Source organism: Protopterus annectens, chromosome 1.part1 (genome assembly GCF_019279795.1).
Source record: "Protopterus annectens isolate FY-2018-M chromosome 1.part1, PAN1.0, whole genome shotgun sequence".
In the NCBI taxonomy this organism is placed as follows: Eukaryota; Metazoa; Chordata; order Ceratodontiformes; family Protopteridae; genus Protopterus; species Protopterus annectens.
In genome coordinates, this window is record NC_056726.1 from 286436140 (window position 1) to 286464091 (window position 27952).

Consider the following 27952-nt stretch of genomic DNA (forward strand, 5'->3'; position numbering starts at 1 on the left):
AAATACTTCAGCTTCTTCAGACAAGTAAAAACTATTCACTTCCCAGTTTAAAAACCTAACACAAACCTGCTGAGCCAATGGGCTGGGCCAGCCCAAGTACATGATGTCATGCAGCATTAAACATTTAAAGCAACATTGACTAATTAAACCATGTTGCCCAAATGATAGTCTTAAGCAGCTAAAAATGGTTAATAAAAAAGTTTACCGTTTCCAACCCAAGACAAAAATAAATACAAATACAATTGGGATGGTAAATGATGCTTAAAAATAGACCATTGTTATATAAAAAATAAAAAATAATGATAATAAATAAAGTGTGTATTGTGTAAATGTGTAGCATTGAAATATATTATGTTATGTTATTAAATTGAGTTACATTATGTTAATGTAAAAAACCAACACGTAAATACATCATACAAGACTCAAAACCATAAAAAACTCTTACTCATAAACAAATATAAAAAGAAGAAAAGTCAGTTAGATGTTTTAAACATTTTTGTGTGAAACAAACAAGCTGCCACCTCTATCTTGCCAGGGCTTTAAGCTTCAACAAGCTCTTGATAGATAAGGCTTCATTTAATCCTGGAAAAGAGTAAGCAGCAGTTGCAATTTGCCATTCCACTTCAGCCTCTTTTAATTTGAGTTCCCAGGGCCCCCCTCTTTTGTTGTGTTCTACTTGTTGTAAAACCGCAAATAAGAAATTGTGACTTGGGAAAATAAGGGTGTGTTTGGCTAAAGCACTAGTACCAGTTTTGTTCATAATGCTGTACTGGTGCTCATAAATCCTCTGTTTTAATTTCTCCTCTGTTTTCCTGATATAAAATGCTTTGCAACCGTCACAGAAAGCTCCATAAACAACCCCTAGAGAATCACAATTGTATCTATCATGGATGTAATATACTTTATTTCTGATTTTTACTCTGTCATTTAATTTAATGAACTTGCATTGACGGCATCTCCCGCATTTTGTCATGCCTGTATTAAATTTAGAAGTCCTTTTCAGCCTTTCAACCAAACCTTTCAGGTTTACGCCCCTCCTAAAAGTTAGTTGGGGTGTCAAACCTAAAGAACTTCTAAGGTGGGGATCTTTCGATATAAATGCCCAGTTCTTGTTGACAATTTCTCTAACAACTCTAGAGTCAAGTGAATAAGTTGTTAATAGTCTAGTTGATTTGTCTCCCTCCTGTATGTTTGTTAAAGCAGGAGATGCTAAAATGTTAGCGTGTGACTCTGGCATGTTATAACCTTTGTGTAATGGGGGAAAGTGGCCTGATGACCTTTTACTTATGACTTCTTCAAGCACAGTGGCCACAAAGGCCATTGGATACCCTCTCCTATTAAACATGGATCTTAAGCAGGGTTGCCAGATTTCGACTGGCCAGTTAGGGACTAAAAAAAAAAAAGGTCTTTCACTGTAAGTGAATACTAAAAAAAAAAAAAAAAAAAAAAAAGTCTTCCACGGCTTTAAAGTAGCTCTGTGTTTATTTTTTATTTGATTGGCCCGGGCCAATCAAAAATAAATAAACACAGAGCTACTTCTGTTTAATGCAAAACATCGCAGTTCCACATTACACAGAAGTAGCTCTGTTTTGCGATGTTTTGATTGGCCCGTATGCCGATACACGGGCCAATCAAAACATCGCAAAACAGAGCTACTTCTGTTTAATGTGGAACTGCGATGTTCCGCATTAAACAGAAGTAGCTCTGTTTTGCGATGTTTTGATTGGCCTGTATACCGGTATACGGACCAATCAAAAATCGCTAAACACGGAGCTACTCCTGTTTAATGTGGAACATCGCAGTTCCACATTAAACAGAAGTAGCTCTGTTTTGCGATATTTTGATTGGCCCGTATATTGGCATACGGGCCAATCAAAAATCGCTAAACACGGAGCTTCGTTTAATGCGGAACTTCCGCATTAAACACAAGAAGCTCCGTGTTTAGCAAATTTTGATTGGCCCGTATGCCGGTATACGGGCCAATCAAAAAAAAAAAAAAAACAAAGCGGAGGCTGCCCGGGATTTAAACCAGCAGGGCGGGACTCGGGATCAGGCTGCTGATCTCAGGACAGTCCCGCCCAAATAGGGACGTCTGGCAACCCTGATCTTAACAAGTCACATTCAGTAATAAAATCATTGAAATCACTAACCATTCTGGCAGCCCTTACTGCTTGTCCCTTCACCACTGCTTTTTTCTGGTGTAAAGGGTGACAAGTGGAAAAATGCAGAAAGGCTTACGGTATATAGTGGCTCTAAATCTGTGGTTAACAAGGTCCTTTGCTAGATGAATATCCAAAAAATCAATGTAGTCTGTGCCTATTTGGAAGGTAAAAATCCAAAAAGGTAGTATAAGTTTTAATCTCACTGATGAATTCATCTATCAAGTTTACTTCACCCTTCCATAGAAAGAACATGTCATCCTAGTGTACCAGACCACATTGTTCTTAAAGGTAAGGGAATTAAACAAATAGGACCATTCCCAGTAAGCCATGACAGTTGGCAAAATTGCTGCCACATGCAGCTCCCATAGCAACACCACTTGTCTGGAGGTAAAATTCATTGTTAAAAAACAAAAAATCGTTACGAGTCTTGTATGATGTATTTATATGTTGTTTTTTTACATTAACATAATGTAACCCAATTTAATAACATAACATAATATATTTCAGTGCTACACATTTACACAGTACACACTTTATATATTATCATTATTTTTTATTTTTTATATAACAATGGTCTATTTTTAAGCATCATTTACCACCCCAATTGTTGTTGTTGTGTCTTTCGGCTTTTCCCGGTTAGGGATTGCCATAGCAGAACTCTGGTCCACTAATGATTGGCAGTAGATTTTTACATGCTGAGTTGCCAGCCCTGATGCACAGCCTTCAACATAGGTATGCCCATTCATGCATGCCTCCACACAGAAGACACGCTGGGTGAGAATCGAACAGAACGTCTTACTGTGAGGCGACAATGCTACTGCAGCACCACCACCGCAGTTTTACCATCCCGATTGTATTTGTATTTATTTTTTGTCTTGGGTTGGAAACGGTAAACTTTTTTATTAACCTTTTTTAGATGCTTAAGACTATCATTTGGGCAACATGGTTTAATTAGTCAATGTTGCTTTAAATGTTTAATGCTGCATGACATCATGTACTTGGGCTGGCCCAGCCCATTGGCCCAGCAGGTTTGTGTTAGGTTTTTAAACTGGGAAGTGAATAGTTTTTACTTGTCTGAAGAAGTTGAAGTATTTTGTTCAGTGAAAGCACTTATGTATAATAAACAGTTGGATATTCCATTGCCTGCTTGTTTTCTTTTCTTGTTTCGGTTTTACTTCAAGAACTTGACAAGCATGACCCAGCTCTCTGCAAGACAATTCCTGCAAGCACTGGGGTTCATGGCTTCATGTATTCTGATGATCCCATATGCAAAGCTGCATATGAGAAAGCTTCAATGGTACCTCAAGAATCTTTGGTGTCGACACACACAGGACTTAGACTTGATTCTTCCCTTAATTCCCTGTCTACAAAAGAAGTTTCTCTGATGGGCAACAGCCTGTTCTCAGAACAAGGGTCTGCCTTTCTGCCCACCACCTGCCAGCCAGACTCTCAACACAGACACCTCAGATTATGCATGGGGGGGCTCATCTGGAAGGCAAGGGCATACAAGGGACTTGGAGCACCCAGCAGATTCATCTGCATATAAACTTAAAAGAATTGATGGCAGTGCATCAGGTCTTGCTTGCTTTCAAGGACCTACTCTACCCTGGGTCTCTGCTGATCAGGACAGACAATACCACAGTCATGTGGTACATCAACAAGCGGGGGGGGGGGACTCACTCTTATCCCTTGTGCAGACAAAGCATGAGACTATGGTCATTAGCAGCTTCTATGGGCATATTTCTCATAGCCCAGTATCTTCCAGGGAGGCTAAATTCCTTGGTGGATCATTTGAGCAGACATGTTCTGGATCCTCACAAGTGGACTGAACAAAGTAATTTTCCATTGCATCACTCAGCATTGGGGCACTCCATAAGTGGATCTTTTCTCCTCTCACACCAATCATCTCCTTCCAACCCTCTGCACCAGGGAGTTTCACAACAAAGCTTAGAGAGTGGATGCTCTGTCCTTCCCATGGACACAACTCTCAATTTATGCATTCCCTCTTCTGCCTCTTCTTCCCAGAGTGCTGATAAAGATAAGAGACGAAAAACCCAAGGCTGTTCTTATAGCACCAGATTGGCCCAGGCAGCATTGGTATCCTCTTCTTCGCAGCCTTTCCCAGCTCAGCCGTGGCATCTTCCCCTGGTACTAGATCTGTTGGTTCAGGAAGGGGGAAAGTTTCTTCATCATCATCTTCAAACTCTGCATTTAACTGCCTGGCTAATACTTTAGAAATCCTTCACGAGGCCAGGAGGCCTAGAACTAGAAAATCCTATGCAGATAAATGGAAGAGATTTTGCTCTTGGATGCTGGCTAAAGGAGAAGACTCTTCTCATCCTTCTCTTTCTCTCATTCTTGATTACCTAGCAGGCTTGCTTAATGGTGGACTTTCCTTTTCTTCAATCAAAATTCATGCTTCAGCAATTTCTGCTCATTGCTCTTTTGAGCAACCCATTTTTTCTCACCCTTTAATGAAGCAGTTCCTGAGGGGAGCTAGCAATTTTAGACCTCCCATAAGCGCTCCTACTCCTGCTTGGGATCTAAATTTTGCCATGGAAAAGCTTACTCTACCTCTCTCTGAACCAGCTGCCTCTGCAGATTTTAAGTTTCTCTCCTGGAAGACTGCTTTTTTTTTGGCTATTACTTCAGCCAGAAGGGTTTCAGAGCTGCAAGCTTTAATGGCAGTAGAACCTTTCATTATTTTTCATTCTGATCGGGTTTCTCTGAGAACTAACCCTTCCTTTATGCCAAAGGTGGTTTTCAGTCTGACTCTCAATCAGTCTGTTCACCTGCCTACCTTTTTCAATAATCCCCAGAATAAAGGGGAAAGGATTCTGCACTCTCTTGATGTGCACAGAGAGCTGAGATTTTACATAAACAGGACTAAATCTTTTCAAAAATCTGAACAGTTGTTGGTTAGTTTTGCTCCTGGGGCTCAAATTAAAGCTATTTCAAAACAAACCATCTCCAAATGGATTGCTCATTGTATATACTTTTGCAGCATGGGAAGGTTCCCCCTCAGGGTATTAGGTCCCACTCTACTAGAGCAGCCTCTACCTCTGCAGCTTTTCTGAGAGGTGTGCCTACTAAGGACATTCTATCTAGAAGCAGCTACTTGGTCTTCTGTCCATACTTTCACAAAGCATTACAGTCTACATTTGTTTTCTAAATCCAGGGCTGGTTTTGCCTCTGCAGTTTTGCAGGGCCTTCTTACCAACTCTTAATCTGTGATCCTTCTTCCCCCCTTTGTCTTCTTACTGGGCTTTGGGAATCAACCCATATGTGAGGACTGCAACAGTGAAACACGAAGAACATAGTACAGTTGTGTACACTTACCATAAATGTAAATGTTTGAGTGTATTCACTGTTGCAGTCCTGGTTTCCCACCCTCCATTCCCCATCTTTTCCTAAAGCACAGACTATTTATTTTTATTTTTTGGATGGCATGTTTCCAGTGTGTTTCCTTCCTGGGTTAGCCTTCTTTTGGGGACTCCTGACAGTTAAGGCAAGAAAAACTGAGGAAATGATGTTGGCTGCCTCCCTTTATACCTGACATTCTGACATCAGTTTTACAACCGACGGCAGCTGATGTCATATACCAAGGACTCTGGTATTCAGGCAGACTGAGGGCTGGATAACCCATATGTTAGGACTGCAACAGTGAATGCACTCAAACATCTACATTTATGGTAAGTGTACACAACTGTACTTTGTGGATGTGGCACAGACTGACATGCATGACTGCTTCCACCGTGTTGCCAGTTCAATGGATCAGATGAATGACATGTTGGAACATGCGGTGTCTGTGATGGAATGTCTGCTGGAAGGGGGATGGCATCCTTGTGGGCATAGGTCAGCCACATCATCTGCTGTTAGACGACATGACCATGCCCAACCACTCTTCCATAGTGGCACTACTTCTACTGATCCATCAGATATGACAGACCATAGGGTCATCGTCCAGGGCATCCTTGTGAGGGGAGCTTGTCCAGCAGACATCAGTAATGTTCAAGTAGCAGCAGTGCATCTGACCGTGGGTTGGACAAGTTATTGCAACTCCTGGTAGAGTAATTTCTCGTGGTTGGATATGACAATGATAAGCTACCATCTCTACTGTGCATGGCTCACAACTGGCCGACAAAGCAAGATGTACAGCTAGCACAGAGCTTGGCTGTGTTCATGTAAACACTCCCACACCAATTTCAACTGGAAGACCCATGTAGACACACACACAACAGTTACATGCTTCAGCCATGAAGCTTAAAGCTCATTTTGTCTCACTGTCCATTCATTACTTTATCCAGATGTCTGCCTGCTTCTGTTTCTTACTCACACACATTCACCAACCTTTTATGTCAGCCTAGGGTTCCTGCTCCCCCCCAACAACAGTCTGTGTGAGTGAAGATAACTGTGCCATATCCTTGTTTTCTATATTTTGGATTTAGGGATACATAACATCTGTGTCTGATGCTCAGGGTGTATAGCTGACTTAGTGCTTAGTATATGTGCATTTGTGATGTTTTGTCAATTGTAACCTTGACATATTTTGGTCTTAGAAAATTAGGCAGTTGATAGAATCAAACTTTTTTTGTGTCAGTATTTTTAATAGTCTTCTGAGGGTTGTGAAGTCTGAAACTGAAATGTGTCTCATTCCTTTCTAACTTCCCTCTTTAATGATTTTCCAGTAGAAAATTATGATGCTAAACTGAGGACATTCAGTGACCATCAGTACTTTTGAGAGGTATGAATGTGTGATGTGAATCTTTGATGCCTGAGGCCTACTACTTGATAGAGGACGCATGTAGCCGTATAAGTCTTTGTGTCTCTGCTGTCACATGTTAAAGTAATTTCTATACAAATCACCCACCTTTTACTCACTTACATTACTAAGTAACAACATGCAAGGATATGACAGCCATTCATATTAAATAATACAGTCCAGGTTCAACACTTACCTTGTAAATTCAGCAGTTGCAAGAGTTTTAGATCATGGCTGACTCTGTCTGATTCTTATCCTAGCAGTACACAGCCATTATATATGTAGGTAAAGGTTGTGAGCGTTGCCTGACATCATTGTTACTATATGTATGTTCATAGGATGTAGGTTTTACCCTTTTAGTTGGTGAGTGAATGTGCTATGCTTTACCTCTTAGCCAGTACAAGGGCATATTGAGCATGCCTATGTCTGCCTACACCTACAGCATCTTCTGGTCCCCCCTCTGACTCCTCAGTTGCGTGTGGTTGTGGTGACCTTTGCCATTGGTGGTGAGATGTGAGCCCCTTCCTTTTGTTGATCCTGCTGAAGCAGGATGATGTTGTTTAGCATGGCACAGACAGTATCTATTTCAGTACATGTACGTGGATTATACTGCAGGGCTCCCCCAGATGTATTTAGGCACTGGAACCTCGACTTCAGCAGCCCAAATACACCCTCTATGATATTTCTGGTTTGAACGTGTGCCTCATTATGGCATTCATAAGCAGGTGTGTGTGCATTTCTGATGGGTGTTATCAGCCATGGTTCCAGTCTATAATCTGCATCCCCCAGTAAATGGCCCTGTGGGATATCCCCCATAGTGAACATCTGATATAGTTGGGAAGCATGCCAGATATGTGAGTCATGGTAACTACCTGGGTGGCCAGCACACACGATCAAGATCATTGATTGGCATTACACATGACTTGGGAGTTAATACAATGAAAGGTCTTTCTATTTATGTAGAGCCTTCTCTGTTCCCCTTGTGGTGCCTTAATTTTTATAGCTGTGCAATCTGTGGCACCCAGTGCTTCATGTTAGTGTACTACAGAGTAGAACTCCTGCATATATGTGGCTCTATCTTCAGCAGTATGGGGAAAATTTATGTGGTCACTGGCATGTTGGAGCATAGCATTCAGGAACTGATAGAGGATCTTGGATGCTGATGCCTGTGACACTCACAGCATGTCCCATGTTGGTCTCTGAAAGATTCCTGTAGATACAATTTTAAGTGCTACACATATCTTTGTCGCCACTGGTATGGGTTCCCCTCAGTTTGCTCTGGTTCTGAGTTGAGGATGACAAGAGGTTGCAGAGTTCCTGTCTCTGTCCATGCTGTAGTGCTCTACAATTTCCAGGTCATGCAGATTGTGATAAGTTAAATGGGGTCTGAAAACTCTTCTCCTTCTTGGCCTTGGTCTATTAGCAGCAGCAGCAGCACATACTTCAACCTGCTGCACATACACATGAATTAAAGCAACAGCAGCCCTTAATATTCTTTCTGTGTACACTCCTTTCTGTGGTTGTATTCCAGTAGGTTTGGGAATTTGCAGGGAAAACCAACAGTGAGTCTACACAGTTGTTTTATAGCTTGTTGAATAGCTCCTCCATCTTGGATTCGTCGATTAGCATACAGTTCAGCTGCTTATGTTGTTATTAACATGCCATGGTGTTTACCTTGTTTGCGCAGCTCTACACATCATGTAGAGCCACTTACTGAATCCAAAACAGTGTGCTATCCATGACGTGCACAAAGTTGTTAACATGACTGAAGCTGTGGAAGTACAAAGACAGCTGGATGAGAATTGTATGATTGCAAATGTTATAAGCAATTAAAACAGTGGTATTATTAAGACTAATAGTGATGAAGATCATTCTTTTGTAACAATTGATAGAGCAGATATTACTGAATTAGAAGTTAGAGATTCTTCAGAAGTTGTCAGAAATAATATATTTGTAGTTAGATTCAGTTAATAGAAGAACTGATACTTAAATTTGCAGAGAAGTTAATGAACATCCAGTTAGCTTTGTACAGTTATTAGGACATACTTTTCAGAGATCACATAGAAAGGAGAGTCAGGTCAGCGGGAATGAACATTTTTTGGGAGGGGTAGATACCTACTTGTAAAAATGGCCCATTTTAAAAAATAGAAATGTGCAGAGCATCCAGTTTTAAATTTGGGCACATATGATTAGACAGGATGATGTGCCCTTGTCAAGACAAGAAAAGGGAATTTTTGCAGCAGCTATAGTGCAAGATTTGATTAACACAAGATGGGATTTCTGCCAGGTCAGAAATGTAACCCTTCAAAGATATCAACATTTGATGTATCTCTGATGGCTGTAATGCTGGGAGCATTAGTAATAAGTTTTGTTTTTTTTTTTTTTATTGTAAAAGTTGCTACATTTCCACAAAACATGTTATTGTTTGTGAAACATAGTTAAAGAACAATGACTGGAAACTATTTTTGAAAAACAAAAAGACAGCTTGGAAACACCAAAGCAAATTCTCTCTCAGTTTAATGAAGCGCTTTTCGTCTTGCACATATGGCAAGACTTCATCAGAATCTGAAGAAAATTCAACACAAACAATATATACACACCCTTTTTGTCACATGACACTTCTAATTAAAATCTTGTGTCTTAAAGGCACATCCACATAATTGCTACTTAAAACATTTTTTAAAAACAGATATGACTGACAATATTTTAGAACACCTCAACCCTACCCTTCCTTCAGAATTTTTATCTGTAATAGTGATAGAAATATATATACAAACATTCATATACTAACAATACTATATCTCAAATTATTATGTTGACTCTCAAAGTATGGTGTTACTTAGTTAACTAAGAAGTCAGAAACTTACATATCCGAGTCAAATGAAGTCAGATGTCACAAATATGGACACATTTTATAAAAATGCATACACACATTAACGTTTAAGATTTCTCAACTTCAGTATACTGTTTAAAGATATTGTCTCATTCAAACCTGGGTAAAACATTGCCCCAGTGCGTATTTGCCAACTTAACTCGAGTTGCTCAAGTAAAAGTGTAAGCGGGCCCCCCCGACTATCATCAACAACCGAATCAATTGCTTTGAACAAAAACAAATGTTGTGGATAGGAAATAATGTGTCTAGCCAGTGCATTATCTAGGTTGAGGGTCTTTATTTTGTATAGATATTCATATACTCATTCTTTTAACCTTCTATCCATTTTACCTATGTAAAACACTGCACAGCATTGACACTGGGCTAAATAAACCACAAACTTGGACTGACAAGTATACTTCAGTTTGATTTTAAAACTAATATTTTTAACTTCGATGTCTTGTGCTGTACTCATGTATTTACAGTAGTTACACATTTGGCATTTGTACATGCCACACTTCCACTGTGGGGTGGTTTTTTTATGTTGTAATAATTCCTTTAAATTAGTCCCCCTCTTGTAAATAATCCGGGGTTTGCTTTTGACCTTGTAAGAAAGGTGAGGATCTCTCCTAATTATTTCCCAATTTTTGTTCAAAATTGACATTATTTCCCTTGCATTACTACTATAGGGTGTTATTAGACTTAAATTCCATACTTCTTTTTGTTGTAATTCTCTGTCACTTATTATAACACTTTGTAAACCAATGGCCAAAATGGGTTTATGCAACCCCTGTTCTCTCTTATATTTTACTTCTTCCAGTAGACACTCAAAAAAGTCCACTGGGTAACCTCTCCTAACAAACATTGACCTTAGATTATTACATTCATCCATGAAATCCTGGTCCAACGTGACCATACGGGCAGCTCTCACGAGCTGACCCTTCACCACTGATTTCTTTTGGTGCCATGGATGGCAACTGCTAAAATGTAATAAAGAATTTGAATATGTGGCCTTTCTATAAATTTTCGCTACATATGCATTCCTTTCCATATCTTTACCAAGATCCACATCCAAGTATGAAATCCTGGTTGTTTCAAATGCATAAGTAAAGGAAAGGAAATCTGTAGTACTGTTAAAATAATCTACTAGTTTACTAGCTGCTTCCTTATTTCCTTCAAAAATGATAAAAATATCGTCCAAAAACTGTGTGTAGAACTGGATGTACTGTTTTACTTCTTGTTTACTAAAGATAAATTCTTGTTCCCATGAGGCCATTACCAAGTTGGCATAACTTGCCCCACAGGGTGACCCCATAGCTACACCAGTCTTTTGAACATATAACTTATCATTACATAAAATAAAATTATTATACAAGATTATGTCAAGCATTTCCCCTATTAAGGCCACCTCATCAGAGGCTACTGCATTAGCTCTCGGGTAACTATTGACTCGTTCGATGCCTTCCACATGGGGGATAGAAGAGTATAAATCTATCACATCCACTGTTAGAAAATTAGAGTCAGAATTAAATTCTAAATTCTTGATTTGTGACAAGAATGACCAAGAATCTTTACATATATATTTCTCTTGAGTTACATACTTCTTCAACTTTTGGTCTACCCATTTTGCCCAAGGGTAAGTAATACTTGCCCTAGCATCCACCAAGGGTCGCATAGGTGGATTATACACATTTTTATGTAACTTAGGGATACCAAACAAAACAGGTATCCTTGGGGAAGGCATAAATAAATATCTAAACAAGTCAGTAGTAATCCTGGTTTCCAACAACATTTCATATAAATGAGACTTTATTTTACTGTATGCTTGATTTAACTCATTACGTGTAACCAACTGATATGTGGAACTTCGGACTATTTGGTCCATTTTGTTGACATAGTCCTCCACATTCATAACAACAAGCCCCCCTCCCTTATCTGGGGCCATAATATGCACTGGGGCTTCTTGAATTAGTTGTAATAAATGCAGTTGTTCACTAGTGACATTTACAGGTGAAACATTCTTACTTTTATTCTGCTTATGATTACAACCCAACCCTAAAACATTGTATAAATCCAACTCACAAATGAGTTCAAAACATTGTAAAGTTGGGTGTAAAGGGGGACAAAAAGTACTTGAAGGATGTAATGCACTAGACTGAACCATAGTATTGTCAACAAAAAACATAGACAAATTAAGTTTACGCACAAATAATTTTAAGTCAATTAATGTTTTAACTAAGTCTGCTTTTCTTGTGGGGACAAAAGTGTACCCCTTGGCTAATAGTTCCACCAGTGGTTGATCTATAGTAACATCAGAAAAGTTGTAAATTTTAAAATCTTTATCATTATTCATAAAGATGTTCCTTAGTCCAAAATCTGCAGCATTAGATATCGGGGAAGCTGGTACGATAAGGGGTGATATCATCTCCTGCATTTCCAATTCTTCCCTTTGTAATTGTTGTTGGAATGAGATTTCTTGTTCTTTGATCTCAGATTGTATTGGTTGACTTGATGCTGAAAATTTTGGACATTAGCTGATGTATTATTCACAATTGTCTGTGGGGGTAACATTGGTCCCTCACCTGATGGAAGTGCACTACTATCATTTGAGACAGATTGACCATGTGTTGATTCATTTCTGTTTGTTGTGTTACACAAAAATACATTCATAGCAGCATTGCTGGATTTTGCTACTTGCGAACTTGGGGGTGGGGGGTAAGAATTCCCCTCACCATATGCTTTACGGTCTCTAGCTAGTTTCTTTACTTTAATTTCTCTAAATTTCATCATTTGTTGGTCTATACTGTCAAAAATTCTGTTGTAATCAAAAGCATATCTTGAAAAGTTTACATGACCCTTAATAGCAGCATCTAAGCTAGTAGCGTCTTGTTGTAAGAGATTAATAGAAGTCTTATAGTGTTTTATCATCAGGTTCAACAGGGCAAGTCCCTGAGTGTTAAACAACTCAATAAGTTCTTTATGAAACAGTGAAGTCTTGCCATATGTGCAAGACGAAAAGCGCTTCATTAAACTGAGAGAGAATTTGCTTTGGTGCTTCCAAGCTGTCTTTTTGTTTTTCATTAGTTTGTCTTACTTTGGTTCCTGTCTTTTGGAGTTTGTTATGGCTTTGGGCAGTCCTTGTGGAACACCAACTATTCTTGACTTGACCCCACCACAACAGGATGGAATGGGGTATTTGACACAGTTAATAGAACAATTATCTCAACGTGTGAGCCAGTTACAGACTAGAGTGGATGCCATTCCCTCTGTTCCTGCCATTGTTCAACCTTCTGCTTCTGTGTTGGTAATTGGAGGTGGTAGGCATCCCGATACTAGCTCAGTACCTTCCTATCTGAACCCACAAACCGGAAGTGTGACACCAACTGGAAGTGATGTCACACGAGCTGAACAACTGCACCAGAGGAGTAGTCCAACTGGTGAAAGGGCGCCGAATGGCGGAGAACCTACAGGTTTAACAGCTTCAGCATCTGGTTCAACAATTCTACCTGTTTTTTCCAACAACCAGCCAGGTAGTGTTAATCTTACTAACAATATAACAACTGGCAAACGACTTAATATGAGAAGTTCTACTGGATTTAATACCATGAAAGACTTGCCAACTTTTACTCAGTGGTTGGAAATGCCAATTTCTTTATTCCAATCGCAATCCAATCAATCAACACCTTCTGAAACAGAGGACTCAGGTAACATAGTTTCATTATTGCAAGACCTTGACAAAAAACTTTTCAAATATAAAAAACTTACTTTAGAAGTTACTTACTTACGTCAATGTGTCAATGAAAACATTGTTCCTAAGGGCTTGCGGGCTCACCAATACCCTACGGGGTTAGAGCCAGGTTCATTGTTTCATAAAGAACTTATTGAGTTGTTTAACACTCAGGGACTTGCCCTGTTGAACCTGATGATAAAACACTATAAGACTTCTATTAATCTCTTACAACAAGACGCTACTAGCTTAGATGCTGCTATTAAGGGTCATGTAAACTTTTCAAGATATGCTTTTGATTACAACAGAATTTTTGACAGTATAGACCAACAAATGATGAAATTTAGAGAAATTAAAGTAAAGAAACTAGCTAGAGACCATAAAGCATATGGTGAGGGGAATTCTTACCCCCCACCCCCAAGTTCGCAAGTAGCAAAATCCAGCAATGCTGCTATGAATGTATTTTTGTGTAACACAACAAACAGAAATGAATCAACACATGATCTATCTGTCTCAAATGATAGTAGTGCACTTCCATCAGGTGAGGGACCAATGTTACCCCCACAGACAATTGTGAATAATACATCAGCTAATGTCCAAAATTTTCAGCATCAAGCCAACCAATACAATCTGAGATCAAAGAACAAGAAATCACATTCCAACAACAATTACAAAGGGAAGAATTGGAAACGCAGGAGATGATATCACCCCTTATTGTACCAGCTTCCCCGATATCTAATGCTGCAGATTTTGGACTAAGGAACATCTTTATGAATAATGATAAAGATTTTAAAATTTACAACTTTTCTGATGTTACTATAGATCAACCACTGGTGGAACTATTAGCCAAGGGGTACACTTTTGTCCCCACAAGAAAAGCAGACTTAGTTAAAACATTAATTGACTTAAAATTATTTGTGCATAAACTTAATTTGTCTATGCTTTTTGTTGACAATACTATGGTTCCGTGTAGTGCATTACATCCTTCAAGTACTTTTTGTCCCCCTTTACACCCAACTTTACAATGTTTTGAACTCATTTGTGAGTTGGATTTATACAATGTTTTAGGGTTGGGTTGTAATCATAAGCAGAATAAAAGTATGAATGTTTCACCTGTAAATGTCACTAGTGAACAACTGCATTTATTACAACTAATTCAAGAAGCCCCAGTGCATATTATGACCCCAGATAAGGGAGGGGGGCTTGTTGTTATGAATGTGGAGGACCATGTCAACAAAATAGACCAAATAGTCCGAAGTTCCACATATCAGTTGGTTACACGTAATGAGTTAAATCAAGCATACAGTAAAATAAAGTCTCATTTATATGAAATGTTGTTGGAAACCAGGATTACTACTGACTTGTTTAGATATTTATCTATGCCTTCCCCAAGGATAGCTGTTTTGTTTGGTATCCCTAAGTTACATAAAAATGTGAATAATCCACCTATGCGACCCTTGGTGGATGCTAGGGCAAGTATTGCTTACCCTTGGGCAAAATGGGTAGACCAAAAGTTGAAGTATGTAACTCAAGAGAAATATATATGTAAAGATTCTTGGTCATTCTTGTCACAAATCAAGAATTTAGAATTTAATTCTGACTCTAATTTTCTAACAGTGGATGTGGTAGATTTATACTCTTCTATCCCCCATGTGGAAGGCATCGAACGAGTCAATAGTTACCTGAGAGCTAAAGCAGCAGCCTCTGATGAGGTGGCCTTAATAGGGGAAATGCTTGACATAATCTTGTATAATAATTTCATTTTATGTAATGATAAGTTATATGTTCAAAAGACTGGTGTAGCTATGGGGTCACCCTGTGGGGCAAGTTATGCCAACTTGGTAATGGCCTCATGGGAACAAGAATTTATCTTTAGTAAACAAGAAGTGAAACAGTACATCCAGTTCTACACACAGTTTTTGGACGGTAGTTTTATCATTTTTGAAGGAAATAAGGAAGCAGCTAGTAAACTAGTAGATTATTTTAACAGTACTACAGATTTCCTTTCCTTTACTTATGCATTTGAAACAACCAGGATTTCATACTTGGATGTGGATCTTGGTAAAGATACGGAAAGGAATGTATATGTAGCAAAAATTTATAGAAAGGCCACATATTCAAATTCTTTATTACATTTTAGCAGTTGCCATCCATGGCACCAAAAGAAATCAGTGGTGAAGGGTCGGCTCGTGAGAGCTGCCCGTATGGTCACGTTGGACCAGGATTTCATGGATGAATGTAATAATCTAAGGTCAATGTTTGTTAGGAGAGGTTACCCAGTGGACTTTTTTGAGTGTCTACTGAAAGAAGTACAATATAAGAGAGAACAGGGGTTGTATAAACCCATTTTGTCCATCGGTTTACAAACTGTTATAATAAGTGACAGAGAATTACAACAAAAAGAAGTATGGAATTTAAGTCTAATAACACCCTATAGTAGTAATGCAAGGGAAATAATGTCAATTTTGAACAAAAATTGGGAAATAATTAGGAGAGATCCTCACCTTTCTTACAAGGTCAAAAGCAAACCCCGGATTATTTACAAGAGGGGGACTAATTTAAAGGAATTGTTACAACATAAAAAAACACCCCACAGTGGAAGTGTGGCATGTACAAATGCCAAATGTGTAACTACTGTAACTACATGAGTACAGGACAAGACATCAAAGTTAAAAATATTAGTTTTAAAATCAAACTGAAGTATACTTGTCAGTCCAAGTTTGTGGTTTATTTAGCCCAGTGTCAATGCTGTGCAGCGTTTTGCATAGGTAAAACGGATAGAAGGTTAAAAGAATGAGTATATGAACATCTATACAACATGAAGACCCTCAACAGAGATAATGCACTGGCTAGACACATTATTTCCTAGCCACAACATTCATTTTTGTTCAAAGCAATTGATTCAGTTGTTGATAGTCGGGGGGGCCCGCTTACACTTTTACTTGAGCAACTCGAGTTAAGTTGGCAAATATGCACTGAGGCAATGTTTTACCCGGGTTTGAATGAGACAATATCTTTAAACAGTATATTGAAGTTGAGAAATCTTAAACGTTAATGTGTGTATGCATTTTTATAAAATGTGTCCATATTTGTGACATCTGACTTCATTTGACTCAGATATGGAAGTTTCTGACTTCTTAGTTAACTAAGTAATACCATACTTTGAGAGTCAACATAATCATTTGAGATATAGTATTGTTAGTATATGTATGTTTGTATATATATATTTCTATCACTATTACAGATAAAAATTCTGAAGGAAGGGTAGGGTTGAGGTGTTCTAAAATATTGTCAGTCATATCTGTTTTTAAAAAATGTTTTAAGTAGCAATTATGTGGATGTGCCTTTAAGACACAAGATTTTAATTAGAAGTGTCATGTGACAAAAAGGGTGTGTATATATTGTTTGTGTTGAAGTTTGTTCAGTTTCTGATGAAGTCTTGCCATATGTGCAAAACAGAAAGCGCTTCATTAAACTGAGAGAGAATTTGTTTTGGTGTTTCCAAGCTGTCTTTTTGTTTTTCATTAGTTTGTCTTACTTTGGTTCCTGTCTTTTGGAAACTATTTTTTTCAGGGTCTTGTTTTTACTGTAACAGACATTCTAACAGAACATCAGGCAGAGGCGTTTATGGGGATTAAATATTGTTATGACACATGTGATTATTACATGGTCAATGATAACACCAATACTATAGATTGTATAACTGTGACAATAAAGACAACCATGGAACATACAGAAATTGTTGGGGTGTACAGATCACCAAATTCAAGTGTTGAAGACCTAGAAGAATTCATACATTTCTTGCATGAAACACAGGAGTGAAAATTAATAGTGGCTGGTGACTTAAATTTACCAGAAACAGACAGGATTAATATTGATTCAACAACATTATTAAGGAAATTATTTACAATGTTCAAAATCAGCAATTGCTTCAGATTGTAAAAATGCCTACTAGGAAATGGAATAAATTAGACACTGTTTGTGTTCCTAAGAAAATGTCTGTTACTTCATATCAAGTTTTACCTCTGTTGATGTATAGTGATCTTGATGTTATAAAGGTTAAATTGCTAGTAGATAATTCTGCCAAACTGAGATCTATACCAGTGCACAGAAGATTGATAAAGATTATATGGAAGCAAAACATTCACTATGTAAAACTAATTGGAGTAATGTGTTCAGTAGAAAAAAACTGCAGAAGGAATGTGTCAAGTTTTAAAAGAGAATTTGAACGAAAGCAAATGTTTAACAGCAGGATCTAGACACACAAGGTCTGAAGAATATATTTGGATAAGAACAAAATACTTAATTGAAGTGAGAGACAAATACAAGAAATGAAAAAGGGGTAGAATTATAACTTTGAATACTGAAATAAACAAGCTGGACAGACAAATTACATGGTGTGAGACAAGATCAAGAAACATTTGAAGAAAATGTATATAAAGATATTGAGCATACTAGGAAACCATATTATAGATACATAAGGCCTGGTAGGAGTAAAGGCATTCATTTTTATAAACTGTGTGTAGATTCTAACATTCTCAAATACAACAGATTATAGATATATGTACAAAATCATTTGCAAATCAGTTTGGTTCCACAAAGGGCATCATAAAATGTCCTAGTAACATCCAGAAAATGTCAGATACTGAAATTAAATTAGATTATATTGAAAAAGAACTACACACACCAGACCCAAACAAAGCACAGGGAGGAGACATAATTAGTAATAATGACTTGAGAACAATTCTGCTTGAACTTACATTACCATTATATGTGTTATTCACTAGGTCATTTAAATATAGGGAGATTCCTCAAGATTGGAGACATGCACTTGTTAAACCTGTCTTTAAGGGATTGGGCAGTAAGACAAACCCAGAGTCATATAGACATACAAGTTTTGCTTTCATGTTGTGGAAAAATAATGGAGAAGGTTATTTTGGACAAATTATTGTTAGAACTGGAAAAGATGGGCCTTGAAACTATGTGTCAGCATGCATATGTTGAAAATAGATCTATAACCACCTGTAACATGATGCTCTATAACAATATAATAACAGCTATAAAATAAAAATTGTGTTGTGATGTACTTTATATAGACTTAACTTCAGTATTTGACAGGATCATACACAAAGCACTGACCAATAAATTAGACCAGCTAGATATTGATATAATCTTGATAAGATGAATAGCTGCATGACTTACAAATAGGACGTGGCAAAAATCATACAGTAACTGGACTGGTAAAATTCTAGGTAAAAATCAGGGTGCCCCTCAGGGCTGTGTCCTAGGCCCATACTTATTTAGGTTGTATCTTTCAGATCTATCTTATTCATCTGAGGTGTTTTCGGATGATTTGAGAATGGATAAATTGATTACATATGTTACAGACAGTGCATATCTGCAAAAGAACTTGACTAAATTGACCATTTGGACCCAGGAGAATAATTTGCTGATAGATACACCAAAAACAAATCATATGAGATTTGGAAGACATAGACTGAAAGGTGAATATTTAATATATCATGCAGTGATTGAAACTGTATATTTATTTAAGGATGTAGGTATATAAGCAGATCCAGCTTTGAGTTTTTCTAATCATATCAACCAGCTGATTAATTTACGCAATAATCCATGACTATGCATGGGTGTATCAGGATTAACCCATCGTTGGTGTGTTTTGATCACAAGGGTGACGCCCGAGTGATGAAACAAATCCGATATACCTACAAATAGGAATGGATTATTGATATGATACAAAAATATTATTTAAGAATGAAATTATTTAACTTTCTTAAGTAATGTGATTGGATAAGGGCACTTCTGTGTTTTCCTCTTGTCTTTGCTATACTGATATAGCGCTCATGTGTATGGGACTTACTTTCCCATGCATGCACAGTACATCAGTATAGGAGAAGAGACAGAGAAAACAGAATTTCTGTTGCTGTTTGTTTATTTATTTATTTAATATTAAAAACATAGACAATGGATAGTGCAAAAATGTTAGGAAAGTCAGGCATGTTTCTGTTTTGGTTTTGCAAAACGTATCTGATTTTGCTCCTATTTTGGTCTGCTGTCCATACCATATGCCAATAGAAAATGATACTTCAATGGGCAGGCTTTTTTCAATTGGTATATGTTCAGTTTACAATGGGCACACTGGTTGGGATGTCCAGTTAATGTGCTTGTGTTTGAATGGCAAATAGCCGGTATTGTGCAATGACAGTTTTAGAAGTATAGGTTGTACAAAAAGAGTTATAAAGTCTAGGAAATCAGAAATGATGGAATCCTTGTTTGTTAGTTACATTAGGCCAAGCTTCAGTAGGGAATAATAATATGGAAACCTTATAAAAACAAGCATTAGGTTCCCCAGGGTACATGAACTGGGCTAGATTGGATAGAAGTTCTGCTTCACAGGAATATGTACATTTAATTGAAAGCTTCGACAGCCACCCAATAACTGTTTCAGATCATATGCCAATAAAATGTTAAATAAAAATGCAGGGTAAAAGAAAAAAAAATGTTCCAAACACTAAAACCAAGGAGAAGCCAAAATCCAATAAAAATCCAAGTACTGTTTTGGTCTGAGGAAACAACCAGGAGAGGTTGTGAAAGCGCTTACCTATGCAATAAAGGATTCTGTGGAACTTTATTTGGATTCTTACTTGGATTTTTATTGGATTTTGGCTTCTCCTTGGTTTTAGTGTTTGGAACATTTTTTTCTTTTACATTGGACTTTTGTGTTTGTTCCATCATTCAGCAAACAGGACTTTTCCTTTTTCATTATTAGAAATGCAGAGTAATGAAGCAAAAATGTAACACTGGCTCTTTCTCAGCTACTTGTTAAAAAGAGAGGAATTTAAGGAATGGAAAGGAAAGTATTCAGGAGTTATTAGAGAAAACATAAACTTCTTCAGAAATGGTAACTAGTGATTGGGATAAAATGAAAATAGAGTTTAAAATGGGGTAGAAATAAAAGAGAAAGAGATGTGGTTAAGAAGTGATAGGAATTATTTTGAAAGGCTGACAAAGGTGAAAGCTCAAGGAACAAGAAGAGGCACAATTGTGGAGTGCCAAAGAGAAAAATAAGAGAGTATTTGGATAATATGAATGAGTTTGGAAAGATTGCGGTTAAGCAACTAACAACTCTAGGGAACAAAAAGTTTTAGTACAATGACTTAGGCAACGGAAAGTAGAAAGGGTTGTTACCAAACTTAGGGAGCCTGTATTGAGAAAATATAACCAGAAATCCTGCAGAGTTATTAGATATTTTGGAAATGTTATGAAAAGTTGTATAAAACAGAGGAATGTGGAAATCATGGAAGAGCATAAATGGAAATATTAATGGAAGACTTAATTATACCAAGTTTAGAGGTAGATGAGGCTAAACAACTAATAGCTAAGATAGGAGAAGATGAAATAAAAACAGTGATACATAATCAAACTGCAGAAGTCTCCAGACACAGATTGCATTCCTGGGGAAGTTTGGAACTTAGGAGAGAAGAAAGTGATAAAGATCTGGAAGAATTTGTTTAACAATATTTTAAAAAAAGGAGAAGCAACAAACTTTTTGGAAGAAAGCTGCTCATAGGTAAGTACTAAGCTAGATTATCTTTCTGGCCATTTTAAACCTATCCAATTTCCCTATTAGTGGTAAGAATAAAACCAGGTTGTTTGTGACTGTGGGGTTAATACCTTAACCATCATACCAACCCCAGCCCCCTTAAAATGTAATGAACATGTGTTCATAGGTAAAAATTAGGCAATCATTCTGCAGACTATTACATGACTAACCAATAACCAAACAGTGACCACATGTGAGAATCAAACCCTGTTGTTTGTGAGGTAAACACCTTAATCATTATGCCAATCCAGAATTTTAAATTACATCTCTGCATAACATTCTGAGAATAAATATTTTACGTAATCAAGGAGTTTCAACCAAGACTGGGTAACATTTATTTGCCTATGGAGTTATACTTAACAGTGCATATATATCTCAGACACCAGGATAACTGACTTCAAACTACAGGATGCTGGATTCAAACCTACAGTAGTCACCAATGTTTATATCAGATTCCAGTACCCTACCTACCTAGCTGCTTGTTGTAGGCAGGTAGGATGGCCATATTACCTAAAGACAGTAAAAACACATCAGACCAGCTTGATATATTTGAATTTTAAACCATGATTGTAATGTTTCTATGTCTGTACTCGATAACAGAATAGCATAGGTGTTGCCAAAATTGATAGATATGGATCAGTGTGGTTTTGTGATGGGGAGGCAAACATTTGACAACATTAACAGAACAATGCTGATCCAGAGGGAAGCAGAATATAAGAAAATATCTCTGCTTTTGTATAGTCTTGATGTAGAGAAAGCATTTGACAGAGTAAGCTGCAATTTTATAAGTAGGGAACTGGAAGCATTTGCATTCCCTGATACAATAAAAAGGTTATTTAGGAGAATATGTGAAGGATCAGAGGCAAGAATTAAAGTAGGAGGTTCCTCTCTGATAAGTTGTGTTTGAACAGAGGAACCAAGGATGGGTGTCCTTTCCCTTTTGTTATTTGCTTTATATTTAGAGCAACTAGCAAAGAAAAGAAGGGACTCAGAATATCAAGGATATGACCGACAAGGTAATCAAGGAAAGTTGCCTCATTTACAGATGATATTATTTTGTATCTGGTAAATTCAGCAAAGGACATCTCAGTGTTGTGGAATGTTTTGAGACAGTTTCATGTCTTTTTGGGATCTAACGTTAATGAAGATTGAATAAAAGCTATATCTACAAATTATGCATCCACACATGAATTGGCTCAGCAATACCCATTTTTATGGGGGCACGGTAAGATTAAGTATTTAGGGGTATGGATTAAAAGGCTTCTGTTATGGCAGCTAAGGATATGTTGGAAGAGACTAAAAAAAGATATTACAAAAACTGAAAAAATCTAAGCTCTTGTTTGTGGATATGGATAGTAAGACACAAGTAATTTTATATATAGGTCAGGCATATGTTTTATTAACCAGAGGAAATATGATGGGGAAGAAAGAGGTGGCTGGGAACATACACTTTGAGAATGTAATGAGCTGGCAAATTTTAAATGTTCCTTACAGAGTACTTTGTCAGAAATATTGGGTGAGCAAATGGCTGCAACTAAGGAAATAACTCTTTTGAGCTGGGACACAGGATCTGAATCCTTGTTAGGTTTATTTCTGTTGACTGCCAAAAAAGCAATTACTAGAAGGTGGAAGTCATAGGTGGGAATTCAATAAAGCTTCCATGATTTTTTTTTGTGTAAGCATCGTGGCGCAATGCATACATGAGTGCGGACAATTTTAGATTCATTGTCACTTAGCAGGGCGCAAGCATGCGCAAACAGGGAAAGTTCAGTGGAATGCAAATTAACTCATAAGCAGTTGAATCTTATGCAAATGACCCAGGTGGAGCAATCCAACTAGTAGAAAGGCATCTATGTAGATTCTGTGTCAGTGTCCACAGTGTACCCGGAATTTTTCCTTGTACAGGAGTCTACACAGAAAGAAGGGGATGTAAAAGGCCACAAATGGACATAACTCCCCAGAAAATGTTAGATCACAGACATATATGCGCAGAAGGTACATTGTGGACGTCTGGAAAAGGAAAGGAATATGTAAAATAAATAATACTTTTGTTAATAATTTCTGCATGTTTGTGCTGTGCACTGCAGTGTGCAAACATGCTTAACAGAGAAAAAAAGAAAACAAGAAAGCAAAATTAACATTTCTAATATGGTTTTCACAAATATACTGTAGGACCTTGCATCAGGTCCACACAACGGTGCATACATGCTGTCACCAAGCTCACACGGCTGTGAACTGTGTAGTATCTAGGCTGTCAGCACAAATGTATGCAAATGAGGTAGATTTCCTGAATTACTAAAAGGAGAAACTGTGTCTGCCTATTCCATTTGGGTAGGCTTCTACACAATGTTGATATTCCCAGAGGATGTGGATGACAGAGGGGTGTGTATCATTATTTTTAGTATTTTTTGTTCCTAGCCGCTCATGTTTGTACATCGTGCCACATAGCTGAGTGTGGTCACATGGACAGACTACCCACATGACAGTGATGACATAGACAGCAATCAGTTTCAACCAAATATCTTCAATAAATATTTGACTCGTACAAGCTACGCTGTGCCATGGCATGCAATAAAGTATGGCCTGTAAATTATGTTAATTATATCCCCAGCAGGTGAACTGCATCATAATTAGCCAATCCCACAAGGTGGACCTAAACCAGAACTGTATAAAATATACATGCACCCTACAGTCTGATTTTCCCTCAATACACTGAGTCATTGAAGTAGAGACTTGGGGATTTTAACTGAGGATAATGCTAGGGGCTGCAGCAGGTCTACTACATCTGTATCTGCTAGATGCTGAAGTCAGTGCTGCTGGTGCTGCTGACAGGTCTAAGCCAGGAAGGAGAAGAATGTTCAGGCCCAGGGTAACCTTCCAGGAGCTACATGAGCTGGAGATTGTAGAACACTACAGGGAGGACAGGGACATATTACAAGAACTCACTGAGCTCTGCCGCCCTCAACTCAGAGCTGGAACTATCAGAGGGGAACCCATCCCAGTGGAGACAAATGTATGTGTAGCCCTTAGGATACTAGCTACAAGTACTTTTCAAAGACCAACTGGGGACATGATGGGGATGTCATAGGCATCTGCATACAAGATACTCCACCAATTCCTGGATGCTATGCCTCCACATGCCAGTGAGCACATATCTTTTCCCCTTACCCCTGAGCTGAGGGCCAGGAATATGCAACACTTCTACTGTGTAGCACACTACCTTGAAGTACTGGGTGCCATAGATTGCACACATGTACACATCAAGGCACCACCTGGTGAGCAGGGTACAATCTACGTTAACCACAAGGGGTACCACTCCTTCAACTGCCAGGTTGTGTGCATTGCCCAGGGGATTATCCTGAATGTGCGTGCTGGCAACCCTGGCAGTTATCACGACTCCCATATCTGGTACACATCACAGCTGTACCAGATGTTTGCTAGGGGTGACATCCCACATGGCCATTTACTAGACAATGCTGGCTACGCCCTGGAACCGTGAATGATGACACCCATCAGAAATGCACACACCCAAAGAAGAAAGCCATAATGAGGCATATGCACAAACTAGGAACATAATAGAGCATGTGTTTAGGCTTCTGAAGTCACAGCTCTGGTGCCCTGATATAGCTGATGGAGCTCTGCAGTTTACTGCAGCCACATGTGCACAGATATTCGCAATATGTGCTATGCTATACAATCTGATCCTGCGGAAACAGTTGCAGAAGAATCAGCAAAGGGAAAAGGATACACAGCCCCCCCCACCAGTGTCTAGGTCACCTGAGCCACAGTCACAGAAGGACTCGAAGGAGGAACCCCCTACTGATGCCCCTGCTGATGTCCCTGTAGGCAGGCATTGGCGTGCTCAGTATGCCCTGGCTTTGGCTAAGAGAAAACGCACAGCACATTCACTGACAACCTAGGTACTAACACCTTACTCCTACTCATGTAAAGATATTAAAATCGATGCCAGGTAACTCACACATTCTGTACCTATCCATGTATTGACTGTGCATTGTTTGCATCAGACAGAGTCAGCCCTGAACTACAATTGTGTCAACTGCTGCATTTGCAGGACAAGTCCATAACCTATACAGTAGTCTACTGGATTATTATGATATGTCAGTGTATGTATGGACCAGGTACATTATGCAAGTAACTATAGTGGGCTAGTTGGACAGAAATGACACCCACACGGGACTACAAATACCCATTCCACTAACATGTTTCCATTTCTATTCAGTAGGCCTCATGCATGGTATATTCATGCAGTCTTAACTGCAACAGATTAGTGGTACATCATGGAAGGGAGATGTTAGACAGTTGGGTTAAATGAGAGTCAGACTGTCGTGCATTTCAGCAGAACATCTGGTGTTGTTCCCCCACCCCCAACACAGCAGTGTTCCCTTGTAACTGCTTTAACAGTAACTCATTAATGGTATATGAGCATTTCACTCAGTCTCAGGAGACTGCTATAGAAATTGATCATAAATTGTATGTCTTAGGTAACGGAGGAATAACCAATGTACCTATTTATGCAAGTGATTGTGTGATGAATGACCCCCTGTGTGTCAAGCAGGTTCTGTGACTTAAAGGACTAAGGCAATTACCTTGTGTGATGGTGTTCATGGTTCTTATAGGTTCATAGGTGTGGACTAGGCTAATGGCCCTGGAGCCTTTACAAGGCTAGCCCATAGAAGTGCCCTGGCATTGTGCCACCCAGCATTAGTTCCCAGTGCCTCTAACAATTAGAGCCACTGGAGTGATCCCCAGAGTGAACTTTCTATTTCCCATCCACTCATCAAGATTTCTCTTGAAGAGGGTCAGTGAGGTGCTCTGCTTGACATGTATGGGAAGTCTATTCCAGAGCATGGGCAGTCTCTGGGTTATGAACGTGTCCCTCCAGCATGTTCTGTTGATTGTGGTAATGAGGTTGAGGTCTCTGGAGTGTGTAGGGCAGAGGGATTGGGATTTCTTTAGTGGTAGCATTTCAAACAGAGATGGGTCAGACATGGCTTTGTAAGTCAAGCAGAGATCGCCTCTTAGTAGATGATGTGAGACAGAGAATAGCTGGAGTTTTTGAGTCTGTCCATGTAGGACATGTGTTTAAGGCCTAGGATCCTTTTTGTGAGGTACGTTTGTGGCGTTTCCAGCTGTTGCATGTGTCTAGTGAGGTACATGCCAAATGGGACATTATACTCGATGACTGGCCTAATGAGGGAAGAGTAGAGAGAGATGATGACCTCTTTCTTCCTGGATGCAAAACCCTTGGTAATGAGATGTGCCACACAGAAGGACTTTCTGACCACACTGGCAATGTGGTAGTCGAAGGAGAGGTTGCTGTCAACCTGTGTCCGAAATCTCGAGATTCTGGTCTTTGGTATTCAGAGTCTCAGGATTCCATAATTCTATATTTAGTAGTGATCCTATATATATATATATATTTATATATATATATATATATATATATATATATATATATATATACATATATATAAAATGTATCCAAGTAAGCAGGAGCCAACAAGCAAAGGCAGGCACCAGAAACAGCACAATAAGTAGAAAATAAATACAAGTGCTGTCACCAGACTCTAGGACATAAAACTTTAATAAAACAACAAAATAACATCAGATAAGAGCTTTCGGATAACACACAACCCTTCATCAGATCTAATACCATTGAGAAAGACAGTGCAATTTAAAATACTTAAAAAACAATCAGCTACTAGAATTCAGGGCGAGGTCCACTTGTTAGCAATTTAGACCTTCGTCCTTAATCTCCGCCATTCCGAGTACCTTTTTGCCACAGTTTACATCCACACTAGAGATATTTTTAAGCATGTGCGAAAGAGACATAGCGAATCTCCTGGCAAGTAATAAACTGAGGTACTATAATATGACAAGAGCTAAGAGTTCTGCTCTTAAACAATTACAGATGAACCCCTGTTTAATTATTAAACCTGCAGATAAGGGAGGAGCAGTGGTTGTGATGGATACCACACAATATGTATCTAAAATGCAAGATATGTTAACGGACAATTCTACTTATGTGTCCATCAGCAAACTACAGATACTGAGCAAATGCCAACACATTCAGAATAGACTGACATGTCTGCTAACAGAACGGTTTATAACCAAGGATATTTTTGATTATTTTTAGGTTCAAGAACCAGTAATACTCACAATCAGTGGATTCCCAAAGATATACAAGGAACCAAGGGACCCACTGCTTACAAGCCTTTAGTGTCTGGAGCAGGTTGGCTCACAGAGCTATTGTCAATATTTGTTGAACACATGCTGAAAGATGTAATAAGATCAAGTAAAACTGTGATTAGAGACTCTGGACATTTCATGAGTATCCTTTCTGAGTATATTAGCCATGAGGATGGTGGAGAGTTTATATTAGCTACTCTGGATGTGGATAGTCTCTTCATAGTTATACCTAATGAAGAAGGAATAGAATTTTTGAGGCACTAATTGCAGGAGGCAACTGATTTTGGCAGCTGTAAAGTAGAGTTGATATGCCAACTTATGGAACTGATCCTGAATAATAATGTAATGACATTTGATAAGAAATTATATTGGCAAAAATGCAGTGTCGCCATGGGGACACCGTGAATGAACAATTATGCCAATTTGGTTTTGGCAGATTGAGAAAATAGGTATGTATTGGACAGCAATCCCTACAAGAACCAGCTAAAATTTTACATGAGTTTTGTGGATGACATCTGCCTAATTTGGAATGATGACACGGATATCCTATGGGACTTTGTGAGCTATTTGGTTTTTGAAGTTCAAGTTAAATTTCTCT